The sequence below is a fragment of the Malania oleifera genome, chromosome 1, assembly GCF_029873635.1.
Source record: "Malania oleifera isolate guangnan ecotype guangnan chromosome 1, ASM2987363v1, whole genome shotgun sequence".
In the NCBI taxonomy this organism is placed as follows: Eukaryota; Viridiplantae; Streptophyta; class Magnoliopsida; order Santalales; family Ximeniaceae; genus Malania; species Malania oleifera.
The window spans coordinates 72,482,151-72,495,148 of record NC_080417.1 but is presented as its reverse complement, the minus strand read 5'-3'; the positions used below and the strand labels follow the sequence as shown (position 1 = coordinate 72,495,148).

Sequence of the window (12,998 nt, the reverse complement as noted above, 5' to 3'; positions counted from 1 at the left end):
GACGAGGGAGGAACGACCACGACGATGGCGATGAGGTTCGAACACCGAACAACGTGTGTAGGGAATGATGACGTCTGTAGAGGAAGAACGTCGAACAAAGACTGAATGCCGAACTGAGAAGAGATCGTCGAAGCAGACAACTGGAACAAAGCAGAGATGTCGCTGAAGAAGACAACCCAAGGTTGCTGCGAGCGCAAAGGTGACGACGGCTAAAACACTGCCAGAGAAGACGAGAGAGGCACATATTTCTGCTCCACCATAGAGAGAGAGAGAGAGAGAGAGAGAGAGAGAGAGAGAGAGAGAGAGAGACTACGACTGAGAACTAAAAAAAACATTGGCGAAACGATGACTGAGACTGAGACGACACCAGAACGAAGAAGAACCGTAGAATATAAAAACTAATTACTTATAAATTATGGGCATTAAATCAAATAAGTCTTAAAAAAATAAATTGCCTTATAATGCGTTGATGGAAGCAGACGTAGCTGTTAGCTAGGGACTATTTCACCAAAAGAATTGGCAAACCCTATCACTTGCTATAATTAACTCCATCTAAAACACAACAAAAAGCAAGCTAGCTACTGCTAGCCCATATAATAAATGAAATTTGGATCCTATTGAGAGCGCTAGTGTGCAGTTCTCTAGCTTCCAACGTGGAGATTTAATGGAGAAGGAGACAGAAATGGAAGAGGCGCTGCTGCCCCGGACGACCGAAGAAACGGAGAAATGGGTTGTGGTTGCGAAGGAGCTGAAGAAGCTGATGAGCGTAACTGTGCTGATGGTGGGGGTGACGGTGTCGTAGTACCTCGTGGAGGTGGTTTCTCTCATGATGGTCGGCCACCTCAGCTAGCTCTCCTTGTCCTGCGTTTCCATAGCCACCTCTCTTTGCACCGCCTCCAGCTTCAGTGTTCTTGTAATTTCTTGTTCTTTTATTTGTTCTAAGTACAATACTTTCCCTTTTGTTCTCAATTATATTTTTGTCACATAAAAAAAAACAAAACAAAAATCACATGCATAAGATAATATTTACGTGGTTTGGTAATTTTACCTCCGATTGCAGGGATTTCTTTATTATCAGGAAGAAAAATTCAGAGAGTGCGGCAGTACAATATTTTCTCTCTCTCAAAACTACAACAACAACCCTAATCACCAAAATAGTGATTTTTATATCCTTCGCTCCATGGACTAAACCTTAGGATAAAAATCTTTCATTAAAAGACTATGCAACATTATTTTGGGTCAGGTCATCATTCATATCAAACACAATTAGGCTCTACAAATCCCAACAAATCTCCCACTTTGAGACTAGTTTAATCATCAACATCAACTACAATCCTCCAAAGGAACAATCCTTCATCCCTGCAACTCATCCTTCTATCCTCAAGCTAGAAGGTCAATTAAAGCTGCACATACCTTCAACTTCTCTATAGTGACACCCTTAGTCAACATGTCTATTGGTTTTTTAGATTCACAGATAAGTATTACCAACTTATCTTCAACAAGGTAACAAATAAAGTGGTATTTTGTCTGTATATGTTTCGATTTTGAATGAAAATTCAAATTTTTAGTAAAGAAAATTGCACTCTGACTGTCATTGTGTAGAATGTCTATCTCCTGCTTCTTACCCAATTCATCTAAGAAGCCATGTAGTCAAATCATCACTTTTCCAGCTTCAGTTGCTACAACATACTCAACTTCTATAGTAGACAAAGTAACAATCTTTTGTAAATTTGAACCCCAAGATATAGTTGTACCACCCAGAGTAAATACAAACCCAATAATACTATTTCTACTATCAATATCACCAGCGAAATCAGCATCTACATAACCCTACAGTTTCAAACTTGCACTTATGAAGCAAATATATGTATTTAATGAACCCCTTAGATATCTTAAAATCCACTTGATTGCCTCCCAATGTTGCTTTCCTGGCCTACTCATGAATTTACTCACAACTCCCACTATATGTGCAATGTCTGACCTTGTGCACACCATAGCATACATCAAGTTGCTAATAGATGAGGCATAAGGCACCTTGCTCATATGGTCCCTTTCTTCTTTTGTATTTAGTGACTGTTCTTTGCTTAGTTTGAAATGACTACCCAAGGGTGTGCTCATTGGTTTAGCTTCATTCATGTTGAACCTGCTGAGAATTTTCTTCACATACTCTGACTATGAAAGCTTCAATGTACCATTAGTCTTGTCTCTAATAATTCTTATACCAAGGATTTGCTTTGCAGCTCCCAAATCCTTCATTACATATTGTTTTGACAATTGCTTCTTTAAATTATTAATCTCCTCAATGCTAGACCCTACAATGAGCATATCATCTACATATAATAGTAAAATGATGTAAGAATTACCAAAGAACTTAACATAGCAATAGTGATCAACTTCACATCTCTTGAACCCAATTTTATGCATAAAACTATTAAATTTCGTGTACCACTGTCTTGGAGTTTGTTTTAGACCATACAAGCTCTTTCTCATTTTACAGACTAGATTCTTTTGTCCTTGAACAATGAACCCTTCTGGCTAAATTATGTAAATGTCTTCCTCCAAGTCACCATTAAGGAATGTCGTCTTCACATCTAATTGCACAAGATGTAGGTTTTCTGTAGCCTCCATTCCTAGTATCAGTCTAATTGTTGACATCTTGACAAATGGAGAAAATATTTTTGAGTAGTCAATGCCCTTCTTTTGCTCGAACCCTTTTACAATTAATTTGACCTTGTAACGCTTGCTACCATCATGCTTATTATTTATTTTGTATACTCACTTGTTGTGCAAAGCCTTCTTCCCTATTGGCAATTTAGTTAGTTCTCATGTCTGATTCCCCAACAAGGAATCCATCTCATCCTTCATGGCTAAGTCCCACTTGCTCGAATTTTCATTGTGCAAGGCTTCATCATAAAATTCTAACTCACCAATATCAATCAACAGGAGATAATTTAGAGCAGGTGAATAACGTTGTGGAGGTCTAACGATCCTAGAAGATCTACAGACTTCAATTACATGTGTACTCTGATCTACTTGTGATTCTACATTCTCCTTATCCTCTTCACCCTTTTCTCGTACAATACTTTCAGTTAATTCATCTAAGTTGACAAACTCAGATTTCTTTTGATGTATCTCTATGACATCTGGCTCTACAGTTGACCTGTCCTTATATATAACCTGTTCATTAAATATCACATTTATACTTCTAATAAATTGTATGTTTTGTTCATTCCCAAACTGATAGCCAAATTTCTCATCACCATAGCCAATGAAAAAACATATTTTAGACTTTGCATTAATTTTACTACGAGCATCAAAATCAATATAAACATAAAAAACACAACCAAAAATTTTTAAATGGAAAAACTTTACCTCTTTATTGTTCCAAACCTCTTCAGGAAGTCTGAACTTCATGGGAATTAAAGGTCCTCAGTTTATTAGGTAAGTTGCAGTACTAACACCATCAGCCCAGAAAGTTTTTAATAGTACATCATGCAACCTTATACTCCTAGCATGCTCATTTAGAGTTATGTTCTTGCGCTCAGCAAAACCACTTTGCTGTGGTGTCCTAGGAATGGTCTTCTCCATCCGGATTCCATGTGCAACACAATACTCACTAAACCCTCCATCTATGTACTAACCTCCATTGTCTAACCTCAAACATTTTACTTTCAACCTGTTTTTGTCTCAACCATAGCCTTCCACTACTTAAAGGTCTCAAATACATCAGATTTATTTTTCAGAAAATAAAATCATATCTTTTTGGTTGAGTCATCAAAGAAAGTGATGTAACACCTTGAACCTCCAAGAGATCCAACTAGAGAAGACCCCCACAAATCAGTGTGTACTAACTCCAATTTTTCAGCCTTCGATGTCTTGCCATTTTTCAAGATGCTTACCTTTTTTCTGCTTTCTTAGGATGCAACTTTCACATATGTCAAAATCAACGGATTTTAGTTCTAGTAGTTTACCTTTCGAAAGCAACATCTTCATGCCTTTCTCACTTATATAACCAAGTCTATAGTGTCATAAGCTTGTATCAATACTTGTTTCAGCAACTGCAATTGTGTCTCTTAGACTTGAGGTCATATATAGACTACAAGACTTCTTTCCATGAGCCAATACTCTGGCTCACTTTGTAACCTTCCAAGTACCATCAACAAACCACATTGCATGCTCTTCATCTTCAATTTTTCCAATAGGAATTAGATTCCTCCTCAGGTCATTAATATGTCGAACCTTCTCCAATAAACAAACAGACCCATTAGGCAATGATATTCAGACATTTCCTATACCCACAACATCCAAGGTTGTACCATCAGCCAAATACACCTTACCAAAATCACCTACAACGTAGTTCTGTATGATTTCTTGGTGTGGAGTGGTATGAAATGAAGCTCTTGAGTCTAAAACCCAAACCTAATCATCAAGTGGACTGTCTATTGCAAGAATGCATCTTGTACCTCTTCTGTTACAATATTAGCAATATCATCTTCATTCTTCTTCTTAAGACTTTTGCATTGCCTCCTAAAATGACATGTTTTCCCACAGTTCTAACATTGTACTTTTTGGCCTGGTCTAAATTTAATTTTATTCTGATTATAATTTTTGGATTTTGATCTGTCCCGATTTGAATTTCTATCATTACCTCTGCCTTTTGTCTCAAGGTTTAGGGCAAAACCATATCCTGAGGTTTCACCTGCATCTTTTCTTCAAATCTCATTAGCTAGAATTAAATCTCGTATGTCTTTTACTTCAGTTTTTCTTTTCTTATAGAATTGCTTAATGCCATACTCATTGGCTCTTAACTATTTGGCAATGAAGGCAAAATGATCAGTGCACGAATCTCATCATCAAAATCAATTTCTACAAACGACAATTGATTTGTGATAGTGTTAAACTTGTTCAGATGTTGTGCAACTGATGCAATCAATGCCATCTTCAGATTGAACAGTTTCTTCATCAGATGCACCTTGTTGTTTGCTGACGGCTTTTCATATGTACTAGACAAAGCCTTCATCAGATCTGTTGTGGTATTCTCTTTTACAACATTGTGTGGAACAAACCTAGAAAGAGTTAACCTGATAACTCCCAGTACATGTCTGTCAAGAAGAGTCCATTCCTTATCCTTCATAGTCGCAGGTTCTTCCCCTAGAAGCAGTAGATGCAACTTCTTCCTATAAAGATAATCCTCGATTTGCATCTTCTAGAATCCAAAGTCTGTGCCATCGAAATTTTCTATTCCAAGCACCTTTCCTGCTTTCTCTGTCATTGCTCCCACTCAAACCTAACTCTAGTCTCTGATACCAGTTGTAAGGAATTAACACGAAATTCTCAAATCCCGTGAGAAATAAAATAGAGAAAGAAACACACACCAAAGAAAAAAATAATCACACGCATACGACAATATTTTTATGGTTCAATAATTTTTCCTATGTTCATGGAGTTATAGGGATTTCACTATTATTAGGAAGAAAAATATAGAGAGTGCGGCAGTACAATATTTTCTCTCTCTCAAAACTGCGATAGCGACCCTAATCACCAAAACATTGATTTTTATATCCTGAACTTTCGTTTTATGAACTAAGCCTTATGATAAAAATTTTTCATTAAAAGACTACACAACATTATTTCGAATCATATCATCATTCGGATCAAACACAACTAGATCCACAAAGCCCAACTTCGCACTTGATTCCTTGAGTATAGATTTCAGCTGATATTTGAATGAGTGAGACTGGACATAAGCTCAATCGGATCATTAAAGGCAAAACGGCTATATATCTGTATAGAACATATTAAAATCATAAAAATCCACTTGCCTACAAGTGCTCTGTTTTTGACAGTGTTTCGCATGGACGTACATCTTCGCATATTCTCTTCCCCGTTTGATTAGGATTACCATTTGATTGATTTTGCAGTGGAAGTCGATTTCGTCCCCTGCTGCTTAAATCACACGACAAATTGATGTGTTTGGAACCAAGTCCTGACTCAGCTCCTTTTCAAGTGATGAAATGTAGGCCGAAGAACATAAGGCGTTGATGTCTTCTTTGCGATGGAATTAATTAGTTACTCTGCTAAATGGCTTGTCAGCCGAAGTAGGAATGACGGCTATTGATTTAGTTAGTTAATTAACAAAATGAAGAATTGTACAATAAACCATTACAAATAGACTTAGCTGTCCGGAACAGAGTCAGGAATGGAAATTTTCAAATGTCCCAACTTTTATAGCTATCTTACTGAAATGACTAAAGGCGGGGGAGAACTGCTGAAAGAACGCGGAAATGGGAACATCATCAAGTTTTTTACCTCAAACGTTTGGAGGGTTTGAAGCTATTTGTTATTTGTAATAAAAAAGAAAGCGGAAATGGGAACATCATCATGTTTTTTCCCTCACAAACGTTTGGAGGGTTTGAAGCTATTTGTTATTTGTAATAAAAGCTTCACCAAAATATGTTTTTTTATTTCATTTGTTTTTGACTCCTGACTTTGAGCTTGTCATAGAATATAGATCAATTACATTCCAAAGTGAGCTTATGCATTTGAAACATCATGGATTCAGTAGTAAGTTCTACATAAGTTATAGTAGTCTAATTATGACTTGGCAATATTAACTGAAAATTTGATCAAACAAGAATGGCTAACCCACCGTCTGTCAAATACAGGATTTGTGCCTTCTTTCTGAAGTTTTGTTAGTCTCTCTGGAAACTAATTGAATTTTGTGACTTGAGCAGTTGGGAATGGCTGGTGCGTTGGAAACCCTTTGTGGGCAAGCATTCGAAGGAGAGCAATATGGCAAGCTTGGAATTTACACACACTGCGCCACTGTCTCTCTCATCATAGTTTGCATTCCACTTTCTTTGCTGTGGATTTTCATGGATAAATTGCTAATATCCATAGGCCAAGACTCCACAATCTCACACGAAGCTGGAAAATACGCAACATATCTCATCCCAACATTACTTGCCTATGCAATTCTTCAATCTTTGGTTCGTTACTTCCTCTCTCAGAGCCTGATATTTCCAATGTTCATGAGTTCATGTGCAGCTCTATTGTTTCATATACTTATGTGTTGGGTTCTAGTGTTCGACTTGGCTCTAGGGAACATTGGAGCAGCCTTAGCCAATGGCCTATCATCTTGGTTGAATGTGATCATTCTCGGGTTTTACATGTATTACTCTTCTGCATGTGAGAGAAGTCGTGTGCCATTCTCAAAGGATGTATTCCTAAGAATGGGGGAGTTCTTCCGCCTTGCCATCCCTTCAGCTGTAATGGTTTGGTAACGTTTCCTTCATTTGCACTGCGGAGAAATGGTTTTCTAGCTTTTCTATTATATATATACACACTCGCTCACACCCAGAGTCTACCTAATATTTTGTTCACATGTCAATGAAAACAGTCTAGAATGGTGGTCATTCGAGCTGCTCGTTTTGCTTTCTGGACTTCTATCAAATCCGAAGCTAGAGACTTCTGTGTTTTCTATATGGAATACATCTCCTCATAGTTCTACATGATTTGAAATTTCATCAAGGGAAAGCTTCTAATTTCCCACAATATCTGTAACCAGCCTTACAGTTACTTCATTGCAATATTTCATACCATACGGGTTCGGCGCTGCTGCAAGGTTTGCTCCATAACCTATTTCTAACACATTTGCTTCATGTACATTGTACTGTTTGTATTGAAAAGAATGCATTGACCATTTTTGTAGCACTAGAGTTTCGAATGAATTAGGTGCTGGAAATTCACAAGCGGCTCGGGTTACTGTTTGGGCAGTAATAATCCTCGCAATCATTGAGACAGTCATTGTATCTGCCATTCTTTTCTGCTGCCGACATATTTGGGATAATTTGTTAAAATTTATTGTGTAAAAAAATCAACTAATTTAAATGAATAATGAGATATCATATCACTATTGATTTAGTCTTATAATGTTATTTCTAGTCATAAACAGCAAAACTTTTCTATGTTTGGATAAGTCTTGAATTTGAAGTTGTATTGAGATAAAATATGAAATTTGTTTGAATCTGTTCAAATTCAAATTTAGGATTTAAAATTCATACTTCAACAATAGATCAAATTTTTATTTATAGTGAGAAAATAGAATGAAAATGAATCTTCTTTCTTTTCCCTCTCCAATAAAATCTTTGGTTCTAATGGAATTATTGCCTTCAGAAAAATACTAAGCTTTGCTTACAAAAGAATGCAGTGATGTACACATAACAAAAACCAGTTGATATTTGCCTTATCTTAAAAAAAAAAATTGGCCAGAACATGATCTAATAAAATTTTAAATAAAAAATTTAACTTTCAAAATATTTTAAATTTATTTAAAAATAAATAAAATTTATAATCATAAAATAATTATTAGTTATTTACAACATAAATAAAAAAATGGACACTAATAAGAGTGCAGTAAGAATTGAACAACTCTTTGCTCTAAATAGGATTAAAAAGGAAAAAAAATGCAAATAGCTTAAATAGATAAATAAAGTACTATCAAGGGACCATGATACAAAAGCCCAGAATTATAAAGCATATGTATATCGAGCAACAAATACAAACTTAACAAGTAGCAATAGAACAAAAGATCTTTATTGCAGCGTATATAACGAGGGAGAGCATACTAGGTTGCTAGTAAGGTGGCGGGGGGCGGCTCCAAGGCGGAGGAGGTCCATAGCCATAGGGATCTGCAAACGGTGGCGGAGGAGGGCCTGGCGGTCCAGGAGGAGGATAATTTGCATACGGCGGAGGTGGCGGTGGACCGGGTGGGCCAGGCGGCGGAGGGGGAGGTGGAGCATAGAAATCAGCAGGACGAGGAGGCGGTGGCGGCGTAGCGAAAAACCCTGGCGGCGGAGGCGGTGGCGGAGCGAAAGGAACTGGTGGCGGCGGCGGTGGGGGAGGATGTCTCCGGAAGGCCATTCTTTATTTTTCTTGAAGTCAGCGTTTCAGTTGAGGATAAGAACTGAGGACTAACCAGTTTTTTTTTTTTTTTTTTTCATTTTTATAGAGGGTTACGTGTCAGTGGAAGGAAGAAGGTTCCAGATGTGGACTGGTTGTTAAATTGAAGAATGGTTGTTGAATACACGAGGAATAATCTTACGCGTGCAGTCGTCTTATTGGGCACGTGTCGATCATAAACCTTACCACATGTCATAGCGGGGAAATTATACAGCGAGCTGGCCAAAATTTCAATATGACTAATTGATTTCGTAAACTCCAATCCCATCTTTCTGCCTAATTTCAAACTAAAATAAATATTTTAAAAATGAAAAAAGTTTCGAAAGAATTTCATTTTTATATATGGATATAAAGAAATGAGAAAAAATAATAGTATATGCTAAATTAATAAATAAAAATTTTATTTTATATATTATTAATATTTGATTTTTCTTAACTTGTATATTATTTTTTTTTACTTTTATTAGTATTTAATATAAAAATAAAATATAGTAAAAAATGATTTCTTTTCTTTTTTTTTATTTTTCTTTTTTCAAGCAAAATTGTTGATAAAAATCAAAATTGGCATTGAAATCTTTTTCTTAACAAAACCTGGCACTGATAATCACTTATTTTATTTTAACACAATCATACTCCACTTTGCTTGTGAAATCAAGATGATAAAATGTAAAGGCTCGAAAATTTAAAAGAATTAAAATAATTTAAAAAAAAAATATAAACAAAATAACGGATAAATAAATAAAAGGAATGGCGGAGGAAAAGAAAAAAATATATAAAAATAAAAATTAAAGAAATTAAATTAAATTAAGATAAATTAAATAATAAAATAACTAGTTGTCAAATTAAATATTATTGTATTGGATTTAAAAATAATAATAATAATTAAAATAAGATATATATATATATATATATATATATATATATATATATGAAAAGTTAAGTTACTAACAGAAGAGATAAGAAGAGAAGAAAGAAGAAAGAAGAAGGAAGAAGAAGACAGGAGCTGCACGCCTCCCCCCTCTGAAAAATATTTCTGCGTGCCAGCTACTCCGTTTTCGTCTCTCTTCTTCTCTCAATTACTTGGCGAGTTTGCGATGGATCGGGAAACGGAAGGTGCCGTTGGAATTCTGGTTCCACTGCCGACATTTCTACTCGAGCAGATTTTTCATGGAAACGGCTTAGGCACTGCTCCTGGGGAAAGGTAATTTTTTCCCATTTTCTCAATTTTGCCGTTAATATGTAAATTGATGAACAGACACCACCACGGGGTCCTAGTCGTCGTCATCGTCATTTTGACATAAGTAATTTTTCAATTGGAATTTTTTAAGCCCTACTCCAAAGCGAGAGTGAGATTTGAGAAATTTGGTAATTTGGCTAAATTTAAGGGTATTATTATTTATTTAGGAATTATGGCCTTAGGCAATATTTAAATAATATTTTATTTAAGAATAATTTATTGGAACTAGGAATTTAACTTCAGGCTCCAAGTGAGAGCCGCAGGTATTTTTCAGAGTCCCTTTTGGCGTAGTTCAAGAAACCAGGTAAGGGAAAAAATATATATTAAATCAGAATTTTTATGAATTTAAAGGAAAAATAAATTGTGTTATATGAACGTGTATATGTTTCGGTATGGGTAAAATGTCAACTGTTTAAAATATATTTCCTTCGAGTTTAGGGTTGTTTATTAGATATGTATATGCGAAAATGAACTGATGAAAGTGAGAAATATTTTCAGGATAATTAAGTAAGAAATGAAAGGTATTTTCAGTATATAAACATTAAATGTTGGTTGGCTTATTTTATAGGCAGTGTATGAATTTTATTGCTAAATTATGTAGCATTAGATTCTGTGCAAATATATGTTAAACGTATGAGATGTATGTTAAGTAAGTAAAGCAATGAAAATAAAATATGATATGGACAATGTTGCTTGTATGTGTTAAATGCAACCATGTAAATGTAAGACAGCTGAAAGACAGCCATGTTAGCAGAACTAGCACACTTCTGTGTAGACTAACTGATGACAGTTAAAAGGAGCTATATAAGCAGATCTAGCACGTTTCTACATAGACTAACTGATGATGGCTAAAGACCAGCTGTAGTATGAAGTAATGAAATGAAATGTTATGCAATGAAATGACGATGAAATGACGATGAAATGACAATGAAATGAAATGACAAATGTAATTGATGTAAATGGGAAAGAGTCACTTAAAGTGAAACGAAATGCAAAGTTAAGTTATGAATAGGAAAGAATGTGCATGAATGTATAATGACAGAAAAGAATGATGTATTATGATATTAGAAGTATATATATACGTAAAACATGTTACGATTGGGCGAGATGTACCTTTCGCTTGAGGGCTTGTTGAGTAAGGCGAGTGCACTAGTAGCTACAGATGTGGCAGTAGCCACATAACGTACTAGGGCAGAGGGAACCTACTTGTATGGATAGGTAGATTTCCCTATCCTTAGGGCCTTTGCCGGTAAGCTATTGTTAAATAGTGTGAGTACGAGATTAATTTATCACTTAAGGGCTTATTGAGTAAGGTGAGTGCCCTGGTATGCTTTAGTTGTGACCTTTGGGTTGTCAAAAATATCAGAGCAGAGGGGTGCTACTTGTATGGGCGGGTAATCACCCCTATCCCCGGGTAATCTTGTGAGTTAAACATTTGCATGTGTTTGATTAGGATCAGAGAAAAATTTCAAAAATTATGTTAAGGATTTTCAAATGTTAAATATTATGTTATATGTATAATCTCATGATGGCCACACGCTGAGTTTAATATATTGTTTCTTCTCTTACTGAGATGAGTCTCACCCGAATATGAATTTATTGTTTTTCAGGATTTCTTCGAGATCAAGCTTAGACAGCTCGAGGTTTTTATAGCTTTATTGGGAAATATAAGAAAAATGGTATAAACATTTTAATGATGTTTTTGTAGAAAGTAAATATTTAAGTTTTATGTCTTTATGTTTTAAAGCTATTGAGTAAGAAATGATTGTAAAAATACTGAATTATTTTGGGAGTTATGTAGATTTATGGAAATGCAGGTGATGGATGATTTAATATAGATTATAGTTAGAATTAGTAAACTCTGGTATTATGTTACATGGAGATTATGATTATGTTTTCCGCTGCGTATGTTAGGTTTAATTATGATTTATCAGGAATATGATCAGGTATAACGCACCGGACCCGGGTTTAAGGGTTCGGGGCATTTCATTTGGTATCAGAGCAATGTCCAGCCGAAAGTGTGATTAATTTCACATCGCCTGGATATGGAAATGTTAGAGTATTAGGTTAGAGATGATTTATACCAGAGTATAGGAAACAGTTAGGATAAGGATGCAAGATGGATAGGTTAGATTAGGTGTTGAGAAGTAGGTATGGTGTAAGGAAGTATAGGATTTTGTCTTATAACTTGGAGACGGAAATCTCTTGACGGACTTCTGTGATTTTTTGATTCATTCGAAAGTTTCTGAAAACCACGGTAAATCCATCGACGGTGATGTTTCTTAGCCGTGAGATGGGTCCTTATATGGAGAACTTGGCAGTGTACTGGATTTAAAGTATATAATTGTGTTGTTGAGATTATGGTGTGGGATATGGTAAATCATGGAATTATGGGAATGAAAGACTGGGTAACAAATTTCGAGGACGAAATTTTTTTTTAGGAGGGGAGAGTGTAAAGACCTGGAAATTTAAAAGGATTAAAATAATTTGAAAAAAAAATGATAAATAAAATAACAGATAAATAAATAAAAGGAATGGCGTGGGAAAAGAAAAAAAAATAAAAATAAAAATTAAAGAAATTAAATTAAATTAAGATAAATTAAATAATTAAATAACTAGTTGTTAAATTAAATATTATTGTATTGGATTTAAAAATAATAATAATTAAAATAAGATATATATATATATATATATATATATATATAAGTAAGTTAATATATATATGTAAAGTTAAGTTACTGACAGAAGAGATAAGAAGAGAAGAAAGAAGAAAGAAGAAGGAAGAAGAAGAAAGAAGAAG

General features: G+C 35.1%; 1 pseudogene; it reads left to right on the top strand.

The window, feature by feature from the left end:
* Window positions 1-664: 664 nt before the first annotated feature.
* On the top strand, window positions 665-7,871 carry LOC131168433 (protein DETOXIFICATION 14-like; annotated as a pseudogene).
* The last annotated feature ends 5,127 nt before the right edge of the window (window positions 7,872-12,998 follow it).